We start from the raw sequence: 13170 nt of genomic DNA, 5'->3' as shown, positions 1-13170 counted from the left end.
TGACCATAAAACTTATTGCGCGCTGGTTTGTCACCGGCATGAGCGTACACATTAACAAAAGCAACACCGTTAATGGTACATGCAATAGCGCGGCCATTTGGCAATATTTCAAGATTGCCAACATCAAATTCCGGACGAATTAAGATGGCAGTACCAGTCTGTTCGTCCGACATTACATTATCAACGACAGTAAAATCAGAAGTGTCAAGTAAAAACAACAGAGCCTGACGCGTAACTTCCTGTAAGAATGCCACATGACAATGGGAATCATGTAAAAAAGCGAGTAAGGCCGACAACTTGTGTGAATTACTCAGCTTGTTAACATTGATAGTTAAAATATTCCACGAGCAACGCTCAGGCTCCATACACAATTAAAAGACACAAGCACAAAAAACTCCTCATTTAAAAACAGACAGCAGACATGGACGGAATTCCAGCCACCAAAAGGATAAAAGGTATGCTAAAAGGACGGGTTTTAATTCCCGTCAACCGGATTAGGGGACAACAAAGGAATCAGTAAGTCGTCTCACCACCTTCCACGTCCTCCGCCCACGCAGTGGGGTGGACGGGAGTGGGGGTGGACGCGGTCCCAGAATCTGCGCTACCGGAAGCTACCGATAAAGGATCAACGGCGGGCATCTCCACGTCGGAAGAAGTCGGCACTCGCTCGGGGGCAGAAGGACAGACACGACGCTGGTGGGTGTCTTCGGCCTTCCGTTTCGTCGGCAATTGCGGCGTCGCCACAGCCAAAGCCGTGTCGGCCGTCACAACTGAATCGGAACCAACGGGCTGCTGACTTAAAACGGTTCGTAAATGTCGAACAGCGACGTCACGCTTCTGATCGGCAACGTTAGGATCGTCAGGCAAACGCTGGCGAGAAGCGGCACGCCGTTGTTGTTGATGACGTTGTGATTGCTGTGTCTGACGCCCGGAGCCGGAAGCCTGAGACTGCCGCCGCTCGGGGTCTAGGTCCCGACGCGCGACACGCTGTTGTGAGTCCTGCCGACCAACCCGCGACTGCCGGGAAGCGGCGGGGGAACGGTCAGCCGGAGACGGGCTGCGGTCCGGTCGTGTAAACCCCCTGCCTGAGGAAGGCGACCGACCGACACTGCGTGCACGTTGCCTGCTAGAACTTCGAGACGGAAATTCATCACGCCGCGGTTTCGGAGTCGCAAAAAAATCCTGCGAGTCCACGGCAGCAGTGGGAACGGGAGCACTGGCGGCCACGTCAACGAAGTCAGTCACCGTACCAGAGAATTCCGGTACCGACACAGTCTGCGAAACAGCTGTCGACACTAAATCAGTCGCCGACGTAGGCGCGGGTTCGGACACAGTTGCAAGTGAAACATCGGGCAGAGACAGAATTTCGGCAGCCTGGACAGTAGCTGTAGCCTGTGCAGAATCGTCAGACTCAGAAACAAGGTCACTGCTGGGAGGGGACACATCCATGGCAACCGCGGAGGCAGCGAGGTTAGCATCGGCCACGCGGCGCGAAGGTGCGGGGGGGGCTGTACCTAAGACCGTGGCGGCGACAGAGGCAAAGCTGGCCCCGCGCAAACTGTCGTCAATCGGTAACTGAGCGGGCCGTTTGCGTTTCGGGCAGTCTTGCCGGTAATGACCGACACCATTGCAAAATGAACAAGTTTGAGGCTGTCCACTATAAGTCACAAACGCACGGTGGCCGTTGACCAAAATAAAGGACGGAATGTGTTGCCTGACAACCATTTTCACGCTCCGCACACCGTTCTCGACTTGAAAAATGTATGCAGACGACCATTTCTCCTTCACAACAGATAACACAGTGCCATATGGCCGCAAGTGACGAGAAATAGTGTCGTTGCGAATTTCAAACGGAAGGTTAAAGATCCGTATTTGTCGAACACCAAAACCAGCGTGAGACACAGTTACATTACTAATATTTCCGTTAAGGTGGCGAAATTTGCGAATACCGTCATTAACAGAAACAACAGCATCACACAGATCGGAAGATTTGAGTTTCAAAAACACAGAATTTAAGAACGTATCGAACTGAATACCGAGTACGTCAGTAGTAGACAACAACAAATCCTCAATTAACCAACGATGAATTTCAAAAGCCGAGGGTTTTTCTACGGAACGATCAAACTCGCACTGAACATTGTTCTGTCTCTCTTCACTGTCATCATAAACCAAATCCATTACTTACAGTCAGTAGAAGTTTAACCACGTGGCAAAGGAAGCAGACGACACGCGAGGCGCCGCCGGCCAAGTCGCACAAGGAAGTACTGCTCGCTCGGCACCGAGGTGTTGCCAGGCGGGCAGACAGCCAAGTACTAACCGGGCCCGATTTTGCTTAACTTCGGTGATCGGACGAGAACCGGTGTATTCAACATGGTATGGCCGTTGGCGTCCTTATACTGTAGCCGCACGGCACAAGAAGGCTTCGCCTCTCCTCCCAATACACGCAATCGCCATTTTCGGTGGCACATTTGACGCAAAGCACGTCCTTCCACCTCGAAGGCGACGCGCAGTGCGGCGCGCCGCCACGTGGGTCAGACGCACAACACAGCTGCTCGTTGCACCGCCTGTCATTCGTTTGGTTCGTGCGGCCTCCGACACTCGCGGGAGACGCACCTTGTTATTGTTGTCCGTCGCAGGGATTGCGCGCGGCCGGGCGGCGGGTGGACTGCGCGGGGTGTGGCAGTGTCCTGCTGGACCGAGAGAAGCGTTCTCACCTGCCTGACACGCGTCGCGCTTCTAGATATTTGCGTAATTCGCACGGTGCATAATCGGCTGTCACCTTCCGTCCCGACTTGTCCCGACTTTGCTCGACTGCCGCTCGCTGCCGCTCGGGTCGCGGTCCATATGACAGCACAAGCACGAGGAACATCTGCGAGATGGGCGCGGGCCGAACCGGCGTGTCCGAGGCGACGTGTGCGGCCGTTCGGAGCTACCAGAGCAGCTCTGTGCCGCGCCGTGCCGTGGAAAGGTGCGAAAACATGCACACAAGACACAGGCTTTTCGACAAAGTATCCATCTCTTGTAGCGACGAAAGGTAAATTTTTGTTTACAAATTTGCCGTTGTGCACTGCTACAAAACAATATGCCCTGACGTATTTCACAACATTTCTGTCACTTCATACTGTTTTGTTATTTCCAGAGACTCTTTGCAAGTCTTCCTTGGCGCACTCTTTTCAAACTGAGTTCCTTAATATCGTATCTTACGATAGTTTAAAATCAGTATGGAAGCATCTTTGTCACATGAGAAAGGTAGCATGAAAAAACGGTTGGCAGGGGTAGCGACAAGAAAGCAAGAAATGAAGACAGCCAGAGTTCCCAGGCGGTCGCCGATCCGAATATAAACGTTGTTGCTTATCTTCGGTGGTCGGACGGGAACAGGTTTTTTTTAATGTAGTTAGTTTTTGGAATTTAGCGCTCCTACAAAACAGTAGGCTCTGACGCATTTCAAGAGCACATCTGTCGATTCGCAGTGTTTCGTTATTTTCAACGAGTTCCTAGCACTCTTCCTCCGCGCATTCTTGTACAAACTGAGTTCATTACTGTAATTTCGCATCTTACGTTTAATACAGTAGTTTAAAATGCTTGTGGAAGCATCTTCGTCGCACCTGAGAGTTTGTATGAAAAGAGGGCTGGCAGGTGTAGTGACATAAAATTTAAAAGAAGAGAGGGAGCCAACAGCACCCGGTGTTCCCAGGCGGTCACCCATCCAAGTACTAACCGGGCCCGATGTTGCTTAACTTCGGTGATCGGACGAGAACCGGTGTATTCAACATGGTATGGCCGTTGGCGTCCTTATACTGTAGCCGCACGGCACAAGAAGGCTTCGCCTCTCCTCCCAATACACGCAATCGCCATTTTCGGTGGCACATTTGACGCAAAGCACGTCCTTCCACCTCGAAGGCGACGCGCAGTGCGGCGCGCCGCCACGTGGGTCAGACGCACAACACAGCTGCTCGTTGCACCGCCTGTCATTCGTTTGGTTCGTGCGGCCTCCGACACTCGCGGGAGACGCACCTTGTTATTGTTGTCCGTCGCAGGGATTGCGCGCGGCCGGGCGGCGGGTGGACTGCGCGGGGTGTGGCAGTGTCCTGCTGGACCGAGAGAAGCGTTCTCACCTGCCTGACACGCGTCGCGCTTCTAGATATTTGCGTAATTCGCACGGTGCATAATCGGCTGTCACCTTCCGTCCCGACTTGTCCCGACTTTGCTCGACTGCCGCTCGCTGCCGCTCGGGTCGCGGTCCATATGACAGCACAAGCACGAGGAACATCTGCGAGATGGGCGCGGGCCGAACCGGCGTGTCCGAGGCGACGTGTGCGGCCGTTCGGAGCTACCAGAGCAGCTCTGTGCCGCGCCGTGCCGTGGAAAGGTGCGAAAACATGCACACAAGACACAGGCTTTTCGACAAAGTATCCATCTCTTGTAGCGACGAAAGGTAAATTTTTGTTTACAAATTTGCCGTTGTGCACTGCTACAAAACAATATGCCCTGACGTATTTCACAACATTTCTGTCACTTCATACTGTTTTGTTATTTCCAGAGACTCTTTGCAAGTCTTCCTTGGCGCACTCTTTTCAAACTGAGTTCCTTAATATCGTATCTTACGATAGTTTAAAATCAGTATGGAAGCATCTTTGTCACATCAGAAAGGTAGCATGAAAAAACGGCTGGCAGGGGTAGCGACAAGAAAGCAAGAAATGAAGACAGCCAGAGTTCCCAGGCGGTCGCCGATCCGAATATAAACGTTGTTGCTTATCTTCGGTGGTCGGACGGGAACAGGTTTTTTTTAATGTAGTTCGTTTTTGGAATTTAGCGCTCCTACAAAACAGTAGGCTCTGACGCATTTCAAGAGCACATCTGTCGATTCGCAGTGTTTCGTTATTTTCAACGAGTTCCTAGCACTCTTCCTCCGCGCATTCTTGTACAAACTGAGTTCATTACTGTAATTTCGCATCTTACGTTTAATACAGTAGTTTAAAATGCTTGTGGAAGCATCTTCGTCGCACCTGAGAGTTTGTATGAAAAGAGGGCTGGCAGGTGTAGTGACATAAAATTTAAAAGAAGAGAGGGAGCCAACAGCACCCGGTGTTCCCAGGCGGTCACCCATCCAAGTACTAACCGGGCCCGATGTTGCTTAACTTCGGTGATCGGACGAGAACCGGTGTATTCAACATGGTATGGCCGTTGGCGTCCTTATACTGTAGCCGCACGGCACAAGAAGGCTTCGCCTCTCCTCCCAATACACGCAATCGCCATTTTCGGTGGCACATTTGACGCAAAGCACGTCCTTCCACCTCGAAGGCGACGCGCAGTGCGGCGCGCCGCCACGTGGGTCAGACGCACAACACAGCTGCTCGTTGCACCGCCTGTCATTCGTTTGGTTCGTGCGGCCTCCGACACTCGCGGGAGACGCACCTTGTTATTGTTGTCCGTCGCAGGGATTGCGCGCGGCCGGGCGGCGGGTGGACTGCGCGGGGTGTGGCAGTGTCCTGCTGGACCGAGAGAAGCGTTCTCACCTGCCTGACACGCGTCGCGCTTCTAGATATTTGCGTAATTCGCACGGTGCATAATCGGCTGTCACCTTCCGTCCCGACTTGTCCCGACTTTGCTCGACTGCCGCTCGCTGCCGCTCGGGTCGCGGTCCATGTGACAGCACAAGCACGAGGAACATCTGCGAGATGGGCGCGGGCCGAACCGGCGTGTCCGAGGCGACGTGTGCGGCCGTTCGGAGCTACCAGAGCAGCTCTGTGCCGCGCCGTGCCGTGGAAAGGTGCGAAAACATGCACACAAGACACAGGCTTTTCGACAAAGTATCCATCTCTTGTAGCGACGAAAGGTAAATTTTTGTTTACAAATTTGCCGTTGTGCACTGCTACAAAACAATATGCCCTGACGTATTTCACAACATTTCTGTCACTTCATACTGTTTTGTTATTTCCAGAGACTCTTTGCAAGTCTTCCTTGGCGCACTCTTTTCAAACTGAGTTCCTTAATATCGTATCTTACGATAGTTTAAAATCAGTATGGAAGCATCTTTGTCACATGAGAAAGGTAGCATGAAAAAACGGCTGGCAGGGGTAGCGACAAGAAAGCAAGAAATGAAGACAGCCAGAGTTCCCAGGCGGTCGCCGATCCGAATATAAACGTTGTTGCTTATCTTCGGTGGTCGGACGGGAACAGGTTTTTTTTAATGTAGTTAGTTTTTGGAATTTAGCGCTCCTACAAAACAGTAGGCTCTGACGCATTTCAAGAGCACATCTGTCGATTCGCAGTGTTTCGTTATTTTCAACGAGTTCCTAGCACTCTTCCTCCGCGCATTCTTGTACAAACTGAGTTCATTACTGTAATTTCGCATCTTACGTTTAATACAGTAGTTTAAAATGCTTGTGGAAGCATCTTCGTCGCACCTGAGAGTTTGTATGAAAAGAGGGCTGGCAGGTGTAGTGACATAAAATTTAAAAGAAGAGAGGGAGCCAACAGCACCCGGTGTTCCCAGGCGGTCACCCATCCAAGTACTAACCGGGCCCGATGTTGCTTAACTTCGGTGATCGGACGAGAACCGGTGTATTCAACATGGTATGGCCGTTGGCGTCCTTATACTGTAGCCGCACGGCACAAGAAGGCTTCGCCTCTCCTCCCAATACACGCAATCGCCATTTTCGGTGGCACATTTAACGCAAAGCACGTCCTTCCACCTCGAAGGCGCAGTGCGCAGTAATTCGCACGGTGCATAATCGGCTGTCACCGATTATGCACCGTGCGAATTACGCAAATATCTAGAAGCGCGACGCGTGTCAGGCAGGTGAGAACGCTTCTCTCGGTCCAGCAGGACACTGCCACACCCCGCGCAGTCCACCCGCCGCCCGGCCGCGCGCAATCCCTGCGACGGACAACAATAACAAGGTGCGTCTCCCGCGAGTGTCGGAGGCCGCACGAACCAAACGAATGACAGGCGGTGCAACGAGCAGCTGTGTTGTGCGTCTGACCCACGTGGCGGCGCGCCGCACTGCGCGTCGCCTTCGAGGTGGAAGGACGTGCTTTGCGTCAAATGTGCCACCGAAAATGGCGATTGCGTGTATTGGGAGGAGAGGCGAAGCCTTCTTGTGCCGTGCGGCTACAGTATAAGGACGCCAACGGCCATACCATGTTGAATACACCGGTTCTCGTCCGATCACCGAAGTTAAGCAACATCGGGCCCGGTTAGTACTTGGATGGGTGACCGCCTGGGAACACCGGGTGCTGTTGGCTCCCTCTCTTCTTTTAAATTTTATGTCACTACACCTGCCAGCCCTCTTTTCATACAAACTCTCAGGTGCGACGAAGATGCTTCCACAAGCATTTTAAACTACTGTATTAAACGTAAGATGCGAAATTACAGTAATGAACTCAGTTTGTACAAGAATGCGCGGAGGAAGAGTGCTAGGAACTCGTTGAAAATAACGAAACACTGCGAATCGACAGATGTGCTCTTGAAATGCGTCAGAGCCTACTGTTTTGTAGGAGCGCTAAATTCCAAAAACTAACTACATTAAAAAAAACCTGTTCCCGTCCGACCACCGAAGATAAGCAACAACGTTTATATTCGGATCGGCGACCGCCTGGGAACTCTGGCTGTCTTCATTTCTTGCTTTCTTGTCGCTACCCCTGCCAGCCGTTTTTTCATGCTACCTTTCTCATGTGACAAAGATGCTTCCATACTGATTTTAAACTATCGTAAGATACGATATTAAGGAACTCAGTTTGAAAAGAGTGCGCCAAGGAAGACTTGCAAAGAGTCTCTGGAAATAACAAAACAGTATGAAGTGACAGAAATGTTGTGAAATACGTCAGGGCATATTGTTTTGTAGCAGTGCACAACGGCAAATTTGTAAACAAAAATTTACCTTTCGTCGCTACAAGAGATGGATACTTTGTCGAAAAGCCTGTGTCTTGTGTGCATGTTTTCGCACCTTTCCACGGCACGGCGCGGCACAGAGCTGCTCTGGTAGCTCCGAACGGCCGCACACGTCGCCTCGGACACGCCGGTTCGGCCCGCGCCCATCTCGCAGATGTTCCTCGTGCTTGTGCTGTCATATGGACCGCGACCCGAGCGGCAGCGAGCGGCAGTCGAGCAAAGTCGGGACAAGTCGGGACGGAAGGTGACAGCCGATTATGCACCGTGCGAATTACGCAAATATCTAGAAGCGCGACGCGTGTCAGCCAGGTGAGAACGCTTCTCTCGGTCCAGCAGGACACTGCCACACCCCGCGCAGTCCACCCGCCGCCCGGCCGCGCGCAATCCCTGCGACGGACAACAATAACAAGGTGCGTCTCCCGCGAGTGTCGGAGGCCGCACGAACCAAACGAATGACAGGCGGTGCAACGAGCAGCTGTGTTGTGCGTCTGACCCACGTGGCGGCGCGCCGCACTGCGCGTCGCCTTCGAGGTGGAAGGACGTGCTTTGCGTCAAATGTGCCACCGAAAATGGCGATTGCGTGTATTGGGAGGAGAGGCGAAGCCTTCTTGTGCCGTGCGGCTACAGTATAAGGACGCCAACGGCCATACCATGTTGAATACACCGGTTCTCGTCCGATCACCGAAGTTAAGCAACATCGGGCCCGGTTAGTACTTGGATGGGTGACCGCCTGGGAACACCGGGTGCTGTTGGCTCCCTCTCTTCTTTTAAATTTTATGTCACTACACCTGCCAGCCCTCTTTTCATACAAACTCTCAGGTGCGACGAAGATGCTTCCACAAGCATATTAAACTACTGTATTAAACGTAAGATGCGAAATTACAGTAATGAACTCAGTTTGTACAAGAATGCGCGGAGGAAGAGTGCTAGGAACTCGTTGAAAATAACGAAACACTGCGAATCGACAGATGTGCTCTTGAAATGCGTCAGAGCCTACTGTTTTGTAGGAGCGCTAAATTCCAAAAACTAACTACATTAAAAAAAACCTGTTCCCGTCCGACCACCGAAGATAAGCAACAACGTTTATATTCGGATCGGCGACCGCCTGGGAACTCTGGCTGTCTTCATTTCTTGCTTTCTTGTCGCTACCCCTGCCAGCCGTTTTTTCATGCTACCTTTCTCATGTGACAAAGATGCTTCCATACTGATTTTAAACTATCGTAAGATACGATATTAAGGAACTCAGTTTGAAAAGAGTGCGCCAAGGAAGACTTGCAAAGAGTCTCTGGAAATAACAAAACAGTATGAAGTGACAGAAATGTTGTGAAATACGTCAGGGCATATTGTTTTGTAGCAGTGCACAACGGCAAATTTGTAAACAAAAATTTACCTTTCGTCGCTACAAGAGATGGATACTTTGTCGAAAAGCCTGTGTCTTGTGTGCATGTTTTCGCACCTTTCCACGGCACGGCGCGGCACAGAGCTGCTCTGGTAGCTCCGAACGGCCGCACACGTCGCCTCGGACACGCCGGTTCGGCCCGCGCCCATCTCGCAGATGTTCCTCGTGCTTGTGCTGTCATATGGACCGCGACCCGAGCGGCAGCGAGCGGCAGTCGAGCAAAGTCGGGACAAGTCGGGACGGAAGGTGACAGCCGATTATGCACCGTGCGAATTACGCAAATATCTAGAAGCGCGACGCGTGTCAGCCAGGTGAGAACGCTTCTCTCGGTCCAGCAGGACACTGCCACACCCCGCGCAGTCCACCCGCCGCCCGGCCGCGCGCAATCCCTGCGACGGACAACAATAACAAGGTGCGTCTCCCGCGAGTGTCGGAGGCCGCACGAACCAAACGAATGACAGGCGGTGCAACGAGCAGCTGTGTTGTGCGTCTGACCCACGTGGCGGCGCGCCGCACTGCGCGTCGCCTTCGAGGTGGAAGGACGTGCTTTGCGTCAAATGTGCCACCGAAAATGGCGATTGCGTGTATTGGGAGGAGAGGCGAAGCCTTCTTGTGCCGTGCGGCTACAGTATAAGGACGCCAACGGCCATACCATGTTGAATACACCGGTTCTCGTCCGATCACCGAAGTTAAGCAACATCGGGCCCGGTTAGTACTTGGATGGGTGACCGCCTGGGAACACCGGGTGCTGTTGGCTCCCTCTCTTCTTTTAAATTTTATGTCACTACACCTGCCAGCCCTCTTTTCATACAAACTCTCAGGTGCGACGAAGATGCTTCCACAAGCATTTTAAACTACTGTATTAAACGTAAGATGCGAAATTACAGTAATGAACTCAGTTTGTACAAGAATGCGCGGAGGAAGAGTGCTAGGAACTCGTTGAAAATAACGAAACACTGCGAATCGACAGATGTGCTCTTGAAATGCGTCAGAGCCTACTGTTTTGTAGGAGCGCTAAATTCCAAAAACTAACTACATTAAAAAAAACCTGTTCCCGTCCGACCACCGAAGATAAGCAACAACGTTTATATTCGGATCGGCGACCGCCTGGGAACTCTGGCTGTCTTCATTTCTTGCTTTCTTGTCGCTACCCCTGCCAGCCGTTTTTTCATGCTACCTTTCTCATGTGACAAAGATGCTTCCATACTGATTTTAAACTATCGTAAGATACGATATTAAGGAACTCAGTTTGAAAAGAGTGCGCCAAGGAAGACTTGCAAAGAGTCTCTGGAAATAACAAAACAGTATGAAGTGACAGAAATGTTGTGAAATACGTCAGGGCATATTGTTTTGTAGCAGTGCACAACGGCAAATTTGTAAACAAAAATTTACCTTTCGTCGCTACAAGAGATGGATACTTTGTCGAAAAGCCTGTGTCTTGTGTGCATGTTTTCGCACCTTTCCACGGCACGGCGCGGCACAGAGCTGCTCTGGTAGCTCCGAACGGCCGCACACGTCGCCTCGGACACGCCGGTTCGGCCCGCGCCCATCTCGCAGATGTTCCTCGTGCTTGTGCTGTCATATGGACCGCGACCCGAGCGGCAGCGAGCGGCAGTCGAGCAAAGTCGGGACAAGTCGGGACGGAAGGTGACAGCCGATTATGCACCGTGCGAATTACGCAAATATCTAGAAGCGCGACGCGTGTCAGGCAGGTGAGAACGCTTCTCTCGGTCCAGCAGGACACTGCCACACCCCGCGCAGTCCACCCGCCGCCCGGCCGCGCGCAATCCCTGCGACGGACAACAATAACAAGGTGCGTCTCCCGCGAGTGTCGGAGGCCGCACGAACCAAACGAATGACAGGCGGTGCAACGAGCAGCTGTGTTGTGCGTCTGACCCACGTGGCGGCGCGCCGCACTGCGCGTCGCCTTCGAGGTGGAAGGACGTGCTTTGCGTCAAATGTGCCACCGAAAATGGCGATTGCGTGTATTGGGAGGAGAGGCGAAGCCTTCTTGTGCCGTGCGGCTACAGTATAAGGACGCCAACGGCCATACCATGTTGAATACACCGGTTCTCGTCCGATCACCGAAGTTAAGCAACATCGGGCCCGGTTAGTACTTGGATGGGTGACCGCCTGGGAACACCGGGTGCTGTTGGCTCCCTCTCTTCTTTTAAATTTTATGTCACTACACCTGCCAGCCCTCTTTTCATACAAACTCTCAGGTGCGACGAAGATGCTTCCACAAGCATTTTAAACTACTGTATTAAACGTAAGATGCGAAATTACAGTAATGAACTCAGTTTGTACAAGAATGCGCGGAGGAAGAGTGCTAGGAACTCGTTGAAAATAACGAAACACTGCGAATCGACAGATGTGCTCTTGAAATGCGTCAGAGCCTACTGTTTTGTAGGAGCGCTAAATTCCAAAAACTAACTACATTAAAAAAAACCTGTTCCCGTCCGACCACCGAAGATAAGCAACAACGTTTATATTCGGATCGGCGACCGCCTGGGAACTCTGGCTGTCTTCATTTCTTGCTTTCTTGTCGCTACCCCTGCCAGCCGTTTTTTCATGCTACCTTTCTCATGTGACAAAGATGCTTCCATACTGATTTTAAACTATCGTAAGATACGATATTAAGGAACTCAGTTTGAAAAGAGTGCGCCAAGGAAGACTTGCAAAGAGTCTCTGGAAATAACAAAACAGTATGAAGTGACAGAAATGTTGTGAAATACGTCAGGGCATATTGTTTTGTAGCAGTGCACAACGGCAAATTTGTAAACAAAAATTTACCTTTCGTCGCTACAAGAGATGGATACTTTGTCGAAAAGCCTGTGTCTTGTGTGCATGTTTTCGCACCTTTCCACGGCACGGCGCGGCACAGAGCTGCTCTGGTAGCTCCGAACGGCCGCACACGTCGCCTCGGACACGCCGGTTCGGCCCGCGCCCATCTCGCAGATGTTCCTCGTGCTTGTGCTGTCATATGGACCGCGACCCGAGCGGCAGCGAGCGGCAGTCGAGCAAAGTCGGGACAAGTCGGGACGGAAGGTGACAGCCGATTATGCACCGTGCGAATTACGCAAATATCTAGAAGCGCGACGCGTGTCAGCCAGGTGAGAACGCTTCTCTCGGTCCAGCAGGACACTGCCACACCCCGCGCAGTCCACCCGCCGCCCGGCCGCGCGCAATCCCTGCGACGGACAACAATAACAAGGTGCGTCTCCCGCGAGTGTCGGAGGCCGCACGAACCAAACGAATGACAGGCGGTGCAACGAGCAGCTGTGTTGTGCGTCTGACCCACGTGGCGGCGCGCCGCACTGCGCGTCGCCTTCGAGGTGGAAGGACGTGCTTTGCGTCAAATGTGCCACCGAAAATGGCGATTGCGTGTATTGGGAGGAGAGGCGAAGCCTTCTTGTGCCGTGCGGCTACAGTATAAGGACGCCAACGGCCATACCATGTTGAATACACCGGTTCTCGTCCGATCACCGAAGTTAAGCAACATCGGGCCCAGTTAGTACTTGGATGGGTGACCGCCTGGGAACACCGGGTGCTGTTGGCTCCCTCTCTTCTTTTAAATTTTATGTCACTACACCTGCCAGCCCTCTTTTCATACAAACTCTCAGGTGCGACGAAGATGCTTCCACAAGCATATTAAACTACTGTATTAAACGTAAGATGCGAAATTACAGTAATGAACTCAGTTTGTACAAGAATGCGCGGAGGAAGAGTGCTAGGAACTCGTTGAAAATAACGAAACACTGCGAATCGACAGATGTGCTCTTGAAATGCGTCAGAGCCTACTGTTTTGTAGGAGCGCTAAATTCCAAAAACTAACTACATTAAAAAAAACCTGTTCCCGTCCGACCACCGAAGATAA

At 51.9% G+C, this 13170-nt stretch overlaps 8 non-coding genes across 8 annotated transcripts; 5 read left to right on the top strand and 3 right to left on the bottom strand.

Annotated features, from left to right (window-relative positions):
- Window positions 1-3669: 3669 nt before the first annotated feature.
- LOC126311497 (5S ribosomal RNA) lies at window positions 3670-3788 on the bottom strand. Its single transcript, XR_007554634.1, has one exon. It is a non-coding gene; the product is annotated as a 5S ribosomal RNA (ribosomal RNA).
- Window positions 3789-5070: 1282 nt separating this feature from the next.
- LOC126311496 (5S ribosomal RNA) lies at window positions 5071-5189 on the bottom strand. Its single transcript, XR_007554633.1, has one exon. It is a non-coding gene; the product is annotated as a 5S ribosomal RNA (ribosomal RNA).
- Window positions 5190-6471: 1282 nt separating this feature from the next.
- On the bottom strand, window positions 6472-6590 carry LOC126311495 (5S ribosomal RNA). Its single transcript, XR_007554632.1, has one exon. It is a non-coding gene; the product is annotated as a 5S ribosomal RNA (ribosomal RNA).
- A 539-nt stretch (window positions 6591-7129) lies between these two features.
- Window positions 7130-7248, top strand: LOC126311494 (5S ribosomal RNA). The gene has a single exon (XR_007554631.1). It is a non-coding gene; the product is annotated as a 5S ribosomal RNA (ribosomal RNA).
- Window positions 7249-8530: 1282 nt separating this feature from the next.
- On the top strand, window positions 8531-8649 carry LOC126311493 (5S ribosomal RNA). Its single transcript, XR_007554630.1, has one exon. It is a non-coding gene; the product is annotated as a 5S ribosomal RNA (ribosomal RNA).
- Window positions 8650-9931: 1282 nt separating this feature from the next.
- On the top strand, window positions 9932-10050 carry LOC126311492 (5S ribosomal RNA). The gene has a single exon (XR_007554629.1). It is a non-coding gene; the product is annotated as a 5S ribosomal RNA (ribosomal RNA).
- Window positions 10051-11332: 1282 nt separating this feature from the next.
- Window positions 11333-11451, top strand: LOC126311491 (5S ribosomal RNA). The gene has a single exon (XR_007554628.1). It is a non-coding gene; the product is annotated as a 5S ribosomal RNA (ribosomal RNA).
- Window positions 11452-12733: 1282 nt separating this feature from the next.
- LOC126311564 (5S ribosomal RNA) lies at window positions 12734-12852 on the top strand. Its single transcript, XR_007554695.1, has one exon. It is a non-coding gene; the product is annotated as a 5S ribosomal RNA (ribosomal RNA).
- The last annotated feature ends 318 nt before the right edge of the window (window positions 12853-13170 follow it).

Source organism: Schistocerca gregaria, unplaced genomic scaffold (assembly GCF_023897955.1).
Source record: "Schistocerca gregaria isolate iqSchGreg1 unplaced genomic scaffold, iqSchGreg1.2 ptg000431l, whole genome shotgun sequence".
In the NCBI taxonomy this organism is placed as follows: domain Eukaryota; kingdom Metazoa; phylum Arthropoda; class Insecta; order Orthoptera; family Acrididae; genus Schistocerca; species Schistocerca gregaria.
This window is presented reverse-complemented; position numbering and strand designations above follow the sequence as displayed.